This window comes from Macaca fascicularis, chromosome 2, assembly GCF_037993035.2.
Source record: "Macaca fascicularis isolate 582-1 chromosome 2, T2T-MFA8v1.1".
Taxonomy (NCBI): domain Eukaryota; kingdom Metazoa; phylum Chordata; class Mammalia; order Primates; family Cercopithecidae; genus Macaca; species Macaca fascicularis.
In genome coordinates this window covers 25,006,371-25,023,302 of record NC_088376.1, presented here as the reverse complement: position 1 = coordinate 25,023,302, position 16,932 = coordinate 25,006,371, and the positions used below count along the sequence as shown (strand labels likewise).

Here is a 16,932-nt window from a genome sequence, read left to right as displayed (position 1 = left end):
TATGAAAAATGCTTAACATGACTGATTATCAGGGAAATGCAAATTAAAACCACAGTGAGATACCAACTTAGTAAGAATGACCATAATTTAAAAATCAAAAAATAATAGATATTGGCGTGAATGTGGTGAAAAGAGAATCCTTTTATACTGCTTGTGGGAATGTAAACTAGTACAACCACTGTGGAAAACAGTATGGAGAGTCCTTAAAGAACTAAAAGTAGAACTACTATTTGATCCAGCAATTCTATTACTGGGGGTATCTACCCAAAGGAAAAGAAGTCATTGTGTGAAAAAGACAACATGCACACATGTGTTTATAGTAGCACAGTTTATAATTGCAAAGATACGGAACCAAGCTAAGTGCCCACTGACCAATGAGTGGATAAAGAAAATGTGGTATATAGACACCATGGAATACTACTCAGCCATTAAAAGGAATGAAGTATGTTCCTTGCAGCAACGTGGATGGAGCTGGCGGACATTATTCTAAGTGAAGTAACTCAGAAATGGAAAAGCAAATATTCTGTGTTCTCATTTATAGGTGGAAGCTAAGCTATGAGGATGCAAAGGCATAAGAGTGATATGGACGGTGGGGACTCAAGGAAAGGTTGGGAGCAGGGTGAGGGATGGAAGACTACCTGTTGGGTACAGTGTACGTTACTCAGATGGTGGGTGCATTGAAATCTCAGAAATCACCACTAGTGAACTTACCCACGTAACCAAAAACTACTCACATCCCCAAAAACTATTCAAATAAAAATAATAAATACAACAAAATTCAAGGTATTGTTGGATATTCTTTAGCCATAGAACCATTTTATAGAAAATCATGTATTTGAATGTTGACTATAGTACAAGACCACTATCTGTATAACCGTATGTAATTTAAAAGTTTTAATTTTATACAAACTTAATCTCATAAATAGTGGGTACATATCTGAGAATAATTTCATGAAAAGTCTCCTTAAAATGAATTCACTTTAAATTGGATTCAGGGGAAAGGGGCCAAAATGACAAACTAGTGGCACCTAATATGCACCACTCTCATAGATATAAAACCAAAGGGCTAGTTAACCCTGACCCTGTAGGCTCATGATCTGAGAAACCACACTGGGATCCATCAAGGCAGCAGGGGGACACAGAGAGCAGAGAGGAGCAAAGAAGGGCATCAACCTGTCTGGGCTCAGCGTGGAGCCAGGAGAATCTCTCAAATATGGGGAAGAGTGAGTGAATGTGAGCTTCCTGAGGGAGCACATCCCCACTGTGCTTATAGGCTGAGGCAGAGAGCCCATTTTGTGTGGGGGCAACTCTCGAGTCCAAGGAGACTGCTCTGAGACTTGGGCCCTGGAGCAGACCAGCACTGGCACCCTAGCACCAATAGAGCCTGCTGTCATGGGGCTTGGGAGCAGTAAGATTACACCACTTCTCCCCTCCTCTCTCCATCCCTGCTGGATGAGGTTTGGTACCAGCTTCTGGCCTAGTGGTCCTGCTTCTGTCTGAACTCAGTCAGAGGGTCTGGCTTTTTGTCGTCCCACAAAGCACCCAGATGGCAAGGTGGGCCACCCTACCCACCCCTGCCACAGGTAGCCAGGCAAGCAGTGCTTGCTAGAGTTTCTGGCTCAGTAGTCTAGCTTCTGTGTGAACTTACCTAGAGGGTGCAACCTCCCTTTCTCCTGGGAAACCCCTGGACAAAAGGGAGAGTGACCTCACCCCAACCCTGTCGTAGGTAGCCATGTAGCAATGCCTGCTAGAACTTCTGACAAACAGTCCCACATCTGTGAGAACTCAGCCAGAGGGTGCAGCCTACCATTGCTTATTAAAAGGTTCTAGAGAGAAGGGGTAGGTCACCTACAAAGGGAACCCCATCAGGCTAACAGTGAAACTTTCAGCAGAAGCCCTCCAAGCTAGAAGAGATTGGGGGTCTGTATTTAGCATTTTTAAAGAATTGGAATTCCAACCAAGAATTTCGTGTCTGGCCAAAGTAAGCTTCCTAAGAGAAGGAGAAATAAGATCCTTTTTAGACAAGCAAATGCTAAGAGTATTTGTTACCACCAGACTTGCTTTATGAGATGTCTTGAAGGGAGTGCTAAATATAGAAAGGAAAGACTGTGTTACCATCACAAAAACACATTTAAGAGTGTAGACCAGTGATGCTATAAAGCAGCAACACAATCAAGTCTGTGTGATAACCAGCTAACCACATGATGATGAAATCAGACCAGCACATACCAATATTAACCTTGAATGGAAACAGGTTAAAAGCCCTAATTAAAAGGCAGAAAATGACAGCTTGGATAAAAAAGCAAGATCCAACTGTATCCTCTCTGCAGGGACTCATCTCACATGCAGTGACACTCATAGGCTATAAGTAAAGGGATGAAGAAAAATCGCCCAAGCAAATGGAAAACAGAAAAAAGCAGAGGTTGGCATTTTACTTTCAGACAAAATAGACGTTAAACCAACAATGATCAGAAAACGCAAAGGCATTACATAATGGCAAAGGGCCAAATTCAACAAGAAGACTTAACTATTCTAAATATATATGCACCCACCCCCGGAGCACCCAGACTCATAAACAATTCTTACAGACCTGTGAAGAGACTTGGATAGCCACACAATAGTAGTGAGAGACTTCAACACCCCACTGACACTATTAGAAGATCATGGGGCAGAAAACTAACAAAGCTATTCAGAACCAGAGCTCAACATATGACCAAATGGACTTAGTAGACATCTACAGCTACCCAAAACAACAAAATATACATTCTTCTCATTTGCGCATGGCATGTACTCTAAAATTGACCACACAATTGGCCATAAGACAATTCTCAGCAACTTAAAAAAAAAAAAAAAAAACCCAAACATACTCTCAGACCAAAGCACAATAAAAATAGAAGTCAATACTAAGAAAATTGCTCAAAAGCATACAATTACATGGAAATTATATAACCTGCTCCTGAATGACATTTGGGTAAACAATGAAATTAAGGCAGAAACCAAGTACAACATACCAGAATCTCTGGGATACAACTAAAGCAGTGTTAAGAGGAAAGTATATCGCACTAAACACCCAAAGAAACGGACTAAAAAGTTAAAAGGATCTCAAGTTAACAACCTAACATCACACCCAGAGGAACCAGAGAAACGAGCAAACCAACTCCAGAACTAGCAGAAGACAACAAATAACCAACATCAGAGCTGAAATGAAGGAAACTGAAATGTGAAAAACCATACAGAAGATCAACAAGTACAGGAATTGATTCTTTGAAAGAATAAGTAACATTGATATGCCACTAGTGAGACTAATAAAAGGGATAGAGAGACAGAAGATCCAAATAAACAGAATCAGACATGACAAAGGGGACATTACCACCAACCCAACAGAAATACAAAAACAAAAAAAAAAAACAAAAACCCAGAGACTACTATGAACATCTGTATGCACACAAACTAGAAAATCTAAAAGAAATGGATAAATGGGATAAATGCCTGGAAAGATATGACCTCCCAAGAATGAACCAGGAAGAAGTTGAATCCCTGAACAGACAAATAATGAGTTCTAAAATTGAGTCAGTAATAAAAAGCCTACCAATCACAAAAATCCCAGGACCAGACAGATTCACAGCCAAATTACTAAATGTATAAGGAAAAGCTAGTGCTATTCCTACTGAAACTGTTCCTACAAATTGAGGTGGAGGGAATCCTCCCTAATTCATTCTATGAGGCTAGCATCATTATGATACCAAAACCTGGCAGAGACACAACAAAGAAGAAAATCTTAGGCCAATATCCCTGATGACCATAGAAGCAAAAGTCCCCAACAAAATAATAGCAAACCAATTTCAGCAGCACATCAAAAAGTTAATCCACCATGATCAAGTAGGCTTTATTCCTGGGATGCAAAGTTAGTTCAGCATACACAGATCAATAAATGTGATTTGCCACAAAAACAGAATTATAAACAAAATCACATGATCCTCTAAATAGTTGTGGAAAAAAAAGCTTTTGATAAAATTCAATATCCCTTCATGTTAAGCACCCTCAACAAACTAGGCATTGAAGTAACATACTTCCAAATAATAAGAGCCATCTATGACAAACCCATACCAAACGTCATACTGAATGGGCAAAAGCTGGAAGCATTCCCCTTGAGAACCAGAACAAGACAAGGATGCCAGCTCTCACCGCTCTTACCATAGTACTGGAAATCCTAGCCAGAGCAATCAGGCAAGAGAAGAAGAATGCCAATAGGAAGAGAGGAAGTCAAACTATTTCTGTTTGCAGATGATATGGTTCTATAACTAGAAAAACCCGTAGCCTCTGCCCAAAAGTTCCTAGATCTGATAAACAACTTCAGTAAAGTCTCAGAAGACAAAATCAGTGCACAAAAACTAGTAGCATTTCTACCCACCAATATCATCTAAGCTGAGAGCCAAATCAAGAATACAATCCCATTCACAGTAGCCACAAAAAGAATAAAATACTTAGGATTACAGCTAATCTGGGAGGTGAAAGATCTTTACAGTGAGAATTATGAAACACTGCCCAAAGACATCAGAGGTGACACAAATGGAAAAACATTCCATGCTCATGGATAGGAAGAATCAAGATTCTTAAAAATGGCCATACCACTGAAAGCAGTCTACAAATTCAATGCCATTCCTGTCAAAATACTGATGATATTCTTCACAGAATTAGAAAAATTATTTTTAAATTCATATGGAACCAAAAAAGAGCCTGAATAGCCAAAGCAGTCCTAAGCAAAAAGAACAAGTTTGGAGGCATCACATTACCCAACTTCAAACTATACTACAAGGCTACTATAACCAAAAAAGCACGGTAGTGGTACAAAAAGAGACACACAGACCAATGAGACAGAATAGAGAGCCCAGAAATAATGCCAGACATCTACAATCATCTGATCTTTGACAAGGTCGACAAAAACAAGCAATAGGGAAAGGACTTTCTATACAATAAATGGTGCTGTAATAACTGGCTAGCAATTTGCAGAAGATTGAAATGAACCATTAGAGAAATGCAAATCAAAACTGCAGTGGGATACCATCTCACACCAGTCAGAATGGCCATTATTAAAAAGTAAAAAATAACAGATGCTGTTAAAGTTGTGGAGAAAAGGGAACGCTTATACACTGCTGGTGTGTGTAAATTAGTGTAGCCATTGTGGAAAGCAGTGTGGCTATTTCTCAAAGAACTTAAAACAGAAGTACCATTCAACCCAGCAATCCCTTTATTGGGTATATACCTGAAGGAATATAAATCATTCTCCATAAAGATGCATGTGTATGCTCATCACAGCGCTATTCATGATAGCAAAATCCTGGAATCAACCTAAATACCCATCAGTGGTAGACTAGATAATGTAGTATGTATATACCATGGAATACTATGCAGCCATTAAAAAAGAATGAGATCCTGCCCTTTGCAGCAACATTGATGGAGCTGAAAGCCATGAAACCCCATGTTCTCGCTTGTAAGTCATAGGTAAACGTTGAGTACACATGCATACAAATAAGGGTACAGCAGACACCAGGGCCTCCTAGGGTGGAGGGTGGGAGGAGGGAGGGGATTGAAAAACTGCCAATAGGGTACTATGCTTATTACCTGGGTGACAAAATAATCTGTATACCAAACTGCTGTGACATGCAGTTTACCTGTATAACAAACCTGTGCATGTACCTCTGAACCTAAAATAAAAGTTAAAAGAGGAAAGAAGAAAAAAAAAACTCTGGAATCAGATATTTAGAGTAAATTGTGAAAAATTACGCTAAGACTTAGACATGTAAGTTGATTTTAGTTAATTAAGAAAATTTGTATAATAACAGAAACTATGTTCTAATTATAGAAGAACAATGAAAATTAGTGTTTATTGGTTTTTTTGTAAGTACAATAGCACATAATTTTTACCAAAAAAAAGTAAATTGCTTCTATCAGTTTTTCTAAGGGCCTCTCTTAGTCCTTGGCAGACAAGTCATACTGAAGAATTTATCCTGTTGTTATCCTTTTTGATTTTCTCATCAGGGCCTTTGAATGTGATCCTGCAGTTCTCCATCATCCCTTTAATTGATTTCATGAAATCTTTTAAGTGATTTTCAATTTCATTCTACAATTGAATTAATTTGCCCTGTGTTTGTTGACAAACCAGTCTTTGTGATGAAATGGCTGTGATATATTTGGTCTACAATCCAGTTTCTTGGTATTAGAAACTCTGAAGTGATGTCTTTTTGTTTGCTTATGAGTTGACTCATGGCTGGCAGCACCTAGGTAGTTTCATGATGGGTGCTGGTCACTGGAAAAACCAAGGCAGGATTAGAGGAGTGGGCCTGAAAGTCACACCAACCTCTGTGCTGAAAGTTAATTTGATCACCAGTGGTTAGTGGTTTAATCAATCATGCTTATGTTTTGAAACCTCTGTAACTCAGAAGGAAGGGTTTGGAGAACTGCTTAATGACTGATCACATAGTAGGTGGTGTGCCCAGGGAAGGCATGGAAGCTGTGTGCCTCTTCCCCCCATACCTTGCCCTATGCGAATCTTCATCTATACCCCTTGCAATATCTATGTGTAAGTAAGCTTAAGTGTTTCTCTGAGTTCCGTGATTTCATTCTGGTAAATTAATCGAACCCAAAGACACGGTTGCGGAAACCCTAACTGGAAGCCAGTGGTCAGACATTCTGGAGACCCAGACTTGTGACTGTTGTCCAAAGGCGGAGGGGTGGAAGGTCAGTCTTGTGGACTGAGCCCTCACCCTGTGGGATCTGAAACTACCTCCAGGTAGGTAGTGTCAGAATTGAATTGGAGGACACTCACCTGGTGTCCACTGCAGAATTGCTTGCTTGCTTGTTTAGGGAAAACTCTTCACACATTTGGTCACAGAAATCTTATGTGTTGATTTTTGTTGTGGTGTGAGAGCAGAGGAACTGTGGTTTTCCATACACAGAATGGGCATATATATATATATATATATATAGACATTGGTGTTAAATACAGAAAGAACCTTTGGCTTTGGACTAATTTTGTAAGTGGTCATTTAATTAGCATTTTCATTTTGTGATGGCATTTGATTTCCTATGTACTGTTTTTTTTTTTTTTTTTTTTAAACTGGGAACTAGTATATATCAATATTTTTTAACACAACATTTCATTTAGTCTTAATTATTTATATTATGTATAGTTCTCACTTCATAAAAATTAGAATCCTAATTTAGAAACCAGGTAGATTATGAAATGACAAAGTTGATGATGATGGCTCCTCCAGTGACAGTGATAATAGCTGCCATTTGTAAAGCTTCTACTCTATACCAGCTGCTGTACTAGGTAGTTTAATAATCCTTCCCGCAACCTGAAAAGATTGATGTTAATCACCTGACTTCATGGATAAAGAAATTCAGGAAATTCGTAGAGGTAATGAGTGTCTTACAAGTTAAAGACAAGCCATTATAATTGATCCAAGTTTGTGTTTTTTCCAATACACTATGTCTTTCTCTGGTTTATGGAAGCATTTACTTCAGGTTTTCTCTATAAATTAATTATATTTTTGGTACATATAAAGTTAATAAAAATTGGAATACCCCACAGTCATAGTAATACTTTTCTATGTTATTATTATTTCTATCTATATTATTAATACAGTGAGCGTTAATCTTATAAAAATTATTTTTTCCTCTTTTGTTGTTGAGAGGTATTTCACAAATATTCCTTCTTCAACAGATTTGAATCAAAATGGAATGGAAGATGTGGAATTTATGAAATAGGATTTTCACAACAAAAAAGTCATAAAATATAGTGTAGTGTTTTAAAAATGGCTTGACTGTACATCCGGTTCTAATAGCTTATTTTCAAAGAGAGAATAGTGCACCATTTCCCAATGACTTCTTAATGGAAACCAGTGATTGCCATTGGAATTGGAGTTATTTTACAGTGTATATTTTTATATAAACCATTACTCTAAAATATCAGGTTGCAGCTTTGGTGTATGAATGAATTGAAATGAAGGAAATTTAGATATTTTACTGTTTTCTATAGCTGCAGAAACTGAAATTGCAGATACTAGTCTTAATTTAGCCTATGGTGAATTTTCAGTTATTTGAAAGTTTTATCTCTCATTCAAAGAGCAACTTTTATCATGGCCTTTGGTCAGAGATGCTGTTTGTATTGTTAAAATAAAAATCTCTTTAATATCAAATAGTATATAAGGAAGGAGTCCAGAATTAGCCTATTAGGCACACAGAGCTTTATGGTCCCAGGAATAACAGCCTTCTTGAATAGTAACTCCTGAGATCAGTAAAACTTCAGAAGTTACTGCTTTATTGTCAGCTTTTTACTGTTTGTCCTCTAACATTTGTGATTAATAATACATTTCTCATGTGTAGCCATAATGTGCCATTGAGTTTTGGATCTTTTGATTCTTGTATTCTCTCCTAAGAAAAATAATGGGATTACTTTCTTAAAGCTACCAGTTTCTTGCAAGTTATTATTTGACATGCATATTACATCTTTGGTACAGCTCATTTCCAGGGACTTGCTCTATTGCTATTTCTCACTTCAGCATGTTTCAGAACTACCAAACCTGCTGAGACATTAAGCATACTCTTTGTATGTACTCTTAGAAATATGGGAATTGCCCATATCGAAGCCAGTCATCCAGCCATCATGTTTGGTTTTCTGCTTTGAACACATTTTTGTCTTGTGCGAGGTACGCTTTAAGGTCCTATGAGTCTCCTACTTCAGCAATCATATACAGAAGATAGAAACTTCATTTTGATTGCATCCAGTGGTCTTTTTATACCCTGAAAGCATGATGTTTTGTAATTCTGGCCTAGTTAGTTTGCAGTTTTGTTTTTATTTATATGTATCTCTAAACCTAAAACAAGTTTTTATAGAGGAAATTTTAGGTAAATTGTATATATTTTTTAAAAAGTCATCAGAAATCTTTAGATATTTTATATCTGTTCCCTCTTTAGATACTAATATCCCCATGTGGGAAATGGAAAATGTAAGTTCTCCATGCTGTCATAAGAGCTGTGAACATTTCTCAAAAGCTGTATGAACGCAGTTCACCAGAACATGTTTCTGCTCCGTTGCATGTTTGTTTCCCCATCTTTTTACCATTGTTTCATTTTGTTTTTAGTGGCCCTAAGAAGCCTGCTTCTTTTTTTTTTCTTTAGTTCTGTCTACATTCTTTGGTAAACTTTTGGTCTTTCTCACTTCTGGATTACTTTACTACCATGGATTTCCCTTTCTCTCTTTAAGTTTGTTGTTTTGAATCACTTTCAACTTTTTCTGTAATACTCTAGTGAGGAACTGTTCAGAGTGAATCAGTAGGTAGCTAGCATCTTAGAATCAAAACATAAAATGTTGAAATTGATTAACTAGAGATAGTAATGTTAATTTTTAGGTAATTAAAGAAACATTGTCTAGTGTAGAACAAAGTAAACCCCATTATAGAAATGGGAATTTAGGAAGAGTTCCAAATGCCCTGTTGTTATATGCCTTTCTATATAAAATATTATAGGAAATATAGAATCAGATTTGTGGTAGTTAAGAACTTTCTAAATGAATTTTAGTATATTTTCATAGGAATGATGTGAAAAGAAGAATGGATGAATGTTATCTGTGAAATGGTGAGAAAACAAGGAACTGTGAGAATTGAGTCTTAATATTTAAGAACCTGTAATGGAAATGGAGGAGATTGTAAGTTCCACCAGTGGTGGAGCTAGATCTCCTGGATTCATTTGAATAGAAAAAGAGAAGATATGTTGTGTTCCGTATATGAAGGCTATCAAAGGACACCTCAACACAAGATCTCAGGAGGAAGGTGATAAACAAATGGAAGGTAGACTTGAGTGTAGCTTTCTTCTAAAATGGGAAGAGAGTAGAAGTAAAAGCAGAAAAGAAAAATGAGGCTGTTGCTTATAAAATTTGAAAATGTGTAAAAGATTGGGTAGGAGTTAGAGTGTGAGTAACTAGCATTTTAATACATAATAGAATCTGCAACCAATTGTGTACTTTTTTTATTTAAATTTTTTTGATAGAAATGGGGTTTTGCTTCATTGACTAGGCTTGAGTGCAGTGACACAATCATGGCTCACTGCAGCCTAAACCTCATGGGCTCAAGTGATCCCCCCATTTCAGCTTCCCAAGTAGCTAGGACTACAGGTGCATGCCACCACACCTGGCTGATTTTTAAATTTTTTGTAGAGCTGACAGTCTCACTGTGTTGCCCAGGGCAGTCTTGAACTCCGGACCTCAGGTAATCCTCCCACCTCAGTCTCGCAAAATGCTGAGATTACAGGTGTGAGCCACCTTGTCCAGCCTGTGAACATATTTTTAATAGGTGTTTTTGAGTTATTAAATACCCATGTCCTACAGCATTATGGATATTTCATGTTTTCTCACTCAGCGTCACTGATCGGGTCTTTATATTCTCTGAATTAAATATATTTTCAAAGTAGCACATTTTCTATCAAGCGAGGTGTTTTATTGCTACTTAATTATTGACATCCTTGAAACAAGAGCTGCTTTACATTTAAGAGGTATATGAGGGAACACAGCTGAAAAACAGAAGAGCATTTTTGTTAGAAATATATTGGGGATAGGTGCTGGGGTGGAAGGGAGACTCACTAATTCTGCAATTTTCAAACAGTTACAGTAGTATATATAAAATTTGAAGTTAATTGAGAATAACTAGAGAATGAAACCTTCTGAATAATAATAGAGATACTTTTGGGAGGCAGGAAGGGAATATCTTTGGTTGTGATAATGTTTAGTGCTTTGATCTAGGTTTTGATCACATGGGTGTATTTCTATCTTAAAAGTCATTGAGACTGGGCACTGTGGCTTATGTCTATAATCCCAGCACTTTGGGAGGCCAAGGCAGGTGGATCATTTGAGGTCAGGAGTTCAAGACCAGCCTGGCCAACATGGTGAAATCCTGTCTATACTAAAAATACAAAAATTAGCCGGGTGTGGTGGTGGACGCCTGTAATCCCAGCTACTCAGGAGGCTGAGGCAGGAGAATCACTTGAACCCTGGAAGTGGAGGTTGCAGTGAGCTGAGATCAAGCCACTGTACTCCAGCCTGGGTTACGAGTGAGACTCTGCCTCAAAACAACAACAACAACAAAAAAGTCATTGAGCTGTGTAAAATATAAATAAAACTTAATGTTTATATATTTTGCTGTATGTAAATTATATCTCAATTCTTAATGCAGAAAAAAGCACACTTCTCATGGGTACTTTAGACTGGGATTTTTAAAAAAATTCTATTTTGTTTACTATTTTTACTGGATATATATCTAGTATCATCTTTGATGTTACTTTAAAAATATTCTTTAAAGTGATACCACTAGAAGAAAAACTGCCAATTTATTTCACTTATAACTGTCATGAACTGAAATTTCCCAACACTGACCTCTGTTTCAGATTCCTGCTGTTGCCTCTGCACTATTAGTTGGTGTCAGCAGGGGGTTAACAGCACTCAATTTAACCCTGCTATTTGTATTCTGTTTTGAATTTTTTTCTTTTCTCATTTAACTTCCTTACATGAATTCTCCATTTTAAAGATTGTGCATGCACCGTGGGGTGCAGTGAAAGATTGTAGTACAGATAAGCATACAATGGAAGCACATTTAAAGATAATGTTAAGCTACTTTTCTTTTTTTTCTAGGAGAATAGAGGCATTGCTGTGAAAATCATTAAACAAGAGAAAAAATTAAGCCTACTCATGCTCTTATTTTTCTGTGAAGATTATAGACCAGTTTAAAATATATAAGGACTATATAGATATGGATTAATTATACATTGTATGTCTGTTTAGAGGGGCATCTCTGTGACTGTTGTGCTCGTAGCTAGCCATGGACAGAGATTTATTGGACCGGAAGTACTTCTTCTGTCTCTCCCACATTAAAATTTTAGAATCTGTTATGACTGAGACCACATCCACTATTCTTTCAATGTCCTTCCTCTCATTGATCCCTCTACCCACTTCTTGGTCCTTTTATCTTATAAATGCTGGGCCCTTCCTATTCAAAACAGTCTTCTTCAGCAGGATAGGAAGTCATGGGTAATTAAAGAGGGGCCCCTAAACTCTAGACCCCCCCTCCTCAACTCCCCTTGGAAACTGTCTCCCCTGAACAGGGCTGCATAGAATCCTAGTGAACTTAAAGGCTCACTACTCATATGAGTGGTCTTCGTCTTTCTCTGAGTGGGTTCTAAGTAAAACGCCAGGTTGGTGGAAATGGAAAGGAAGGAGGGCTGGCTCAAATTCTGGAGATCCTATATGAAAAGGAATAATGAGACACTCACTGTCCTGTGGGGTAAACAGGAAGGAGAGCCTAGCTTTCCACTCCACAACCTCCAATTCCATTCATTTCCAGCCATTGCTTTGTACAACTCCAGCACACTCCTCTCCTGGTCTGTAGTTCAGGATTCCACTAGTTTCATCTCCAGGTGCCAAAGACACTCTGCTTGGTGCCTAAGACACCAAAGTGAAAACAACAGCAATAGAAAACACTTCCAGTGAAGTTGAGGGAGACCCAGATTTCACTGTGTATTAGGGAGACTTGCATTCCTGTTAGCTCAAACAGATTCTGAAGGCATTTCTCCAGAGATGCCTTGCTTAGGCGAATAGGGAGTGTAATAACCCAGGTATTGTACTTTACTATTATAATAGTCTACTCTTATGCTAGGGTGACATACATCCTGGCTTGTACTGGATGTATGTCACCATCCTGGCATAACTGTTTTTAGTAATTGCATCCCGTTTTATTCCCCAGAAGTTTGGATGGTAAATTATATTGTCACTACACTCATAACAAAAATGGACTTCTTAGTCCATGGGAATTGTGTAACAAAAGCCCCAAATGTAAACATATTTCATTAAGTAAAGTTAAAATGATGGTGATGATGTTTAAAAATATCGTAAATGCAAATGTTTATTAAATGTTCTAAAAATCAAAACAGAAAAACTCTTTCGTGAAGGATTCTTGTTACTATGATATAATTCCTACAGGATACTTAATAGCACTGCCCATACAATGGATGCAAAATAACCACCTAGTATTTAAAAATATTAAGCCAAATATAATGGTATAAAATCTTTATAATAGAATGCTTAAACATTTCAGTTAGGAATTTCTGCTTAATAAAATTACATGTTTAAATTTGTCTTATTCCCAACTCTTTTAAATTAAAGAACCAATCATGAGCCTTCATTTTAAACATTGTTTTAAAATCGTGTTATATGTAGAAAGCAAATAATGATTAAAAATAGAGATACTGGTTTTAGGAGATAAGTGTTTCACATTTATTTCTTATTTGCCTTTTGTAAAAGACAGATTATGTAAATTATTCTTCAAATTTAAATGTCTAGGTATAAAATTGAATAAATAAAACAAGTTTTAGTAAGAAAACTATTTTCAGACTTAATGCTAACCAACTATTGCTAATACGCTATAAAATGCTACTTAGGAAGTTACAGACTCCAATTATTATAGTTAATGGTCTCAGTGGCCTCACCTTGCCTTAATCTAGGACATAAAGCATGCAGAACTTGTAATTTAATTATCACCTGTTAATATTGGCTCTAAATTCATTTCTCTCCTTTCAGGATGAAACTGCAGTGATGAGCCAATTAAAAATCATTATCTTCCTACTGAAAACACCAGCCTGCTAACTACACCCACAGTATACAAATCTGCTGAGACTTTCAAGAAGAAACTTACTGCCTCTTACCTTTAGGGAGTGCTGAATTAAATTATTTTTGGCCCCTTATAATTCTGATATTTTGTTTTAATTATTTATTTTTTTTGAGATAGGGCCTGTGTTGCCCATGCTAGTCTCAAACTCCCGATCTCATGCAATCCTTCTGCCTCAGGCTCCCCAGTAGCTGGGATTACAGGTGTGCACAAATCTAATTTTGTACATCTCTAGATTATATGAAGATTGTATTTTTAAAATTATTACATACCTTAAAAGCCATGAGAGAAGTGGAGAGTTATGTTATTCTACAGTAATAAATGGCAGAAATGAAATCTATGCTCTTACTCATATTTCCATATCATGAGATGTAACAAAACATCAGAGAATGTGATGTAACAAAACATCAGAGAATTGATAAGTACTAGAGAAATGTGCAGTTTATTTACAGAAATTTATTAGAAACTTTGTTCTTTGTGTACTCTCCTGACATTGTGTACCATTGTACTGAAATATAATTTTATAATTGACCCATGGGAATCAAACTCTGGAAAATTGATTTGTGCTAACCAAACTCACAAGAGATTGATTTATAAACTAGTAAATCACTTTTTAATTTACTATGAGAATGCTACCTGATCCAAAAACCTGAAAAATTTATGATGTGTTTTCGAGTTTCCACTACTCTCAGTTCAGGCACTATAGTGAATAAAGAGGTGAAAAACACTTAGTTCCCATCCTCAATGAATTTGTAATCTGGTGAGAAGATTTGGACAGCAGTACATAGAGTACAAGTAAGACTAATGCATGAGTAAATGCGTGAGTGATATGTTATGGTTAAATGTGTAGTAGAGGTTTTTGTTTCTGCTAGGCATACTCTTATAGTTAGGAAACCAAATTATAATTCAGTGGGTATGTTTTAAGAGATATTTCTTTCAAGCCATTATTGGATAATAAATTAACTTTCCTTTTTCTCTGCATGTTTCTATATAAAGAATCAGGACCAACAAGCCATAATTAGGACACCTTTGCTCTTGAATATGCTGTAGACACTACAAAAGTTTTAAAACTCTTAACATGTGCAGATACATGAAAAGTTCACTCTTGTTGCAGTTATTATACCAGAATCTTTCCTTCTGTACTGTAGATTGATTCCAAAGTTAGTGCATAAGGCAAAAATTAAATTATATATAGCCAAAGTGCTCTAAAAATTTCGTAAATGGTTTATAGAATACATACTGGTGTTGTAAAACTGTTCAATAATATACAATTATAATGTTTAGTAAATCATGATGTGTAGTAAAGCATACATAATCCAAACAATTTTATAGTATTTTAATTGCAGTATTTTGAAGTTGTTTATACAAAGGAATCTTAATAAATTAAATATATGTGCCATGTATATCCTCTGTCATCATACCCAAGTTTGTAGTTTTCTTCCGTTGAGTAGACTTCTGGTGAGCCACTATCTAACAGTATATATTGGGATACTTATCTGTTAAAATACAAGATAGATCGTGTTGCTTTTGAGGAGCTTTTCTATAGCCAACCTATTTTAGACTTTTTGCGTGGATTTGTTTTGTGTGGTAGAAGTAAGGAGATAATGAAAGTATGATTTCATGACTCATATAGTTTATTGCCATACAAAGAGAATTTTTTCCTTAGGTTCCTAGTGCTTAAAGAAGGGGAAAATAACGTGAACAGATCTCACGGGGGATATACTCAATAGGTGAGATACGTGAACCGCAAAGTGACTAAGTTCCAAAACTATTAAAGGCATTGCCCAATAGGATGGAAGCCGACTTCTGTGGAAAATAGTCTAATTAAAGATTGAGGCTGGGTGGGTGGCTCACGCCTGTAATCCCAGCACTTTGGGAGGCCGAGGCGGGTGGATCAGGAGATCGAGACCATCTTGACTAACAGAATGAAACCCCGTCTCTACTAAAAATTACAAAAAATTAGCCGAGCCTGGTTGTGGGTGCCTGTAGTCCCAGCTACTCTGGTGGCTGAGGCAGGAGAATGGCGTGAACCCAGGAGGCGGAGCTTGCAGTGAGCTGGGATCGCGCCACTGCACTCCAGCCTGGGCGACAGAGCAAGACTCTGTCTCAAGAAAAAAAAGAAAAGATTGAGGTGTACCTTTTTACGAGCGGTTCCTCTGGAGAAACTGGCTTGACCAATGCAGTGGAGATCTATTACCACAGGTAAGGTCCCTCAAGGGGTGGTGCCAGTAGTGGCAGGCAAGGCTTCAGAGATTAGCTGGAATGTTGTTGCCCTGTGGCAGTGTCACAGCATGTCCTCTTGGTCTTTGGAGAACATGTAGCTTGCCACAGTCTTAGCTCTCAAAGTGTCTGTCAAACTCTTAGATTTGTATGTATTTTGAAGTCCAGTAGTTGAGGTCAGCAACTCACATATGGATTCTGATAAAATGTGTTGTGACATTCGCAAGGGGAGGGGTACCACTGTCACATTCTCTAGGGGATGGGGGAGAAAACACTCCAGGTTCTTATTATAGCAGAACATATTCATGTAGCAAACTATGTAAGTGTTTGGAATCATTTCACAGCAACATAACAGGATTCTTACTAGTCTCAAACATCCTTCCTAGATTTGGATGTTAGTCATACTTTAATTACTATATTCATCCAAATATATATGCAACTAACTGGCATTGGGTCCATGTTCTGTTTCCGACCATAGATAGCTTACCAACCTACAAGGAAATCAAGCCCCTGACTTGGCTATTATTTGCACTGTACTCCATCAGCTGAGCCTCAGAACCCATCTACCTGAAAAAGTGATTAAATTGTCTCATTTAGCAAGCACACTGAAGCAAGACTAGCTGTGTTCAGCCTGCATCTAAAAGTGTGTTACTTTGTCATTTGGCTCACTATAATAGTAATTTTGAGGTAGTTATTAATGGTAGTGTTTATGGTACTAATTGGTGCCTGATCATTTCTACAATAAGGTTGGTATTATTTCCATTTTTAGGAGATCGGAGTGTGCAGGATTTGCAAAAGCCTTGAGTTGAAAGCCAATGGCAGAGCCAGGCCAGAATGATGGTTTTCCCCATCTAAAGTCAGTCAGTGATCTGCTTATCTATGAGATCATGGCCATTATACCAAGTATTGGGAGGACCTGGTGAAAGATGGTTTTTAGGATTTGGCATCAAAAATGTAGAGCTCAGGCTCTGGAATCCAAGAGTTGTAAGAATTTCGCTGT

The 16,932-nt window shown here is 37.3% G+C and overlaps 1 protein-coding gene across 1 annotated transcript in view; it reads left to right on the top strand.

Annotated features, from left to right (window-relative positions):
• The window catches only part of UBE2E2 (ubiquitin conjugating enzyme E2 E2), a 386,475-nt gene that overhangs the window by 140,971 nt on the left and 228,572 nt on the right, over window positions 1–16,932 (top strand). The window lies entirely within an intron of this gene.